This window comes from Tupaia chinensis, unplaced genomic scaffold (genome assembly GCF_000334495.1).
Source record: "Tupaia chinensis unplaced genomic scaffold, TupChi_1.0 Scaffold143754_1, whole genome shotgun sequence".
In the NCBI taxonomy this organism is placed as follows: domain Eukaryota; kingdom Metazoa; phylum Chordata; class Mammalia; order Scandentia; family Tupaiidae; genus Tupaia; species Tupaia belangeri.
In genome coordinates this window covers 109,361-109,991 of record NW_006203603.1, presented here as the reverse complement: position 1 = coordinate 109,991, position 631 = coordinate 109,361, and the positions used below count along the sequence as shown (strand labels likewise).

The 631-nt window shown below is 64.0% G+C and overlaps 1 pseudogene; it reads right to left on the bottom strand.

Moving 5' to 3' along the window:
* The window catches only part of LOC102491021 (immunoglobulin superfamily DCC subclass member 4-like), a 9,955-nt pseudogene that overhangs the window by 1,522 nt on the left and 7,802 nt on the right, over positions 1-631 (bottom strand).

Sequence of the window (631 nt, the reverse complement as noted above, 5' to 3'; positions counted from 1 at the left end):
AGATCTGGGTGGGGTGAGGGGGCGGCTGCCATGACACAGGCAGGGACTCCATCCTTGCCCGCATCTTCAACTCTGCAGGGGCGAAAGGGACGTGGCTCTGGTTGTGCGTACTGGGCGTCCTGTGCTGCACCCACTGGGAGGAGGCCCCGTAGCCCGCGCCCGTGCCCGCTGAAATCCGGACTCCATAGACCTTCTTGGGCTGGAGCGAGTTCAGTGTGAGCTTTGTCTCGTTCCCCCGCACCTCGGTGGAGAAAGTCTGGTCTTCCTTCCCAGACCGTGCTCGATCTTGTACTTGAGTACCTGCCCATTGCTCAGGCTGGGAGGCAGGGGCACCCACGCCACCCGGATGGGATGTCGGAGGGGTTGGGGCTGGACAGGGAGAGCTGGGTGGCTGCACTGGGTACGTCGTCCGTCGTGTGCACCAGGGCTGGGGCGGAGGTGCGGCTGGCCCCCAGCTGCGAGTAAGCTACCACGTAGGACTCCTAGTCGGTGCTGGGTTCCAGGTCCCCAACCTGCAGCTCTGTGGTGTCGTTGTTCACAGCAAACTGGTATTCCACGTTGTCCAGGCCCCGGGCCTTCTGGTAGTGCAGGGAGAAGCCGATGATCTCGCTGTGCAGCTCGGGCCGCTCCC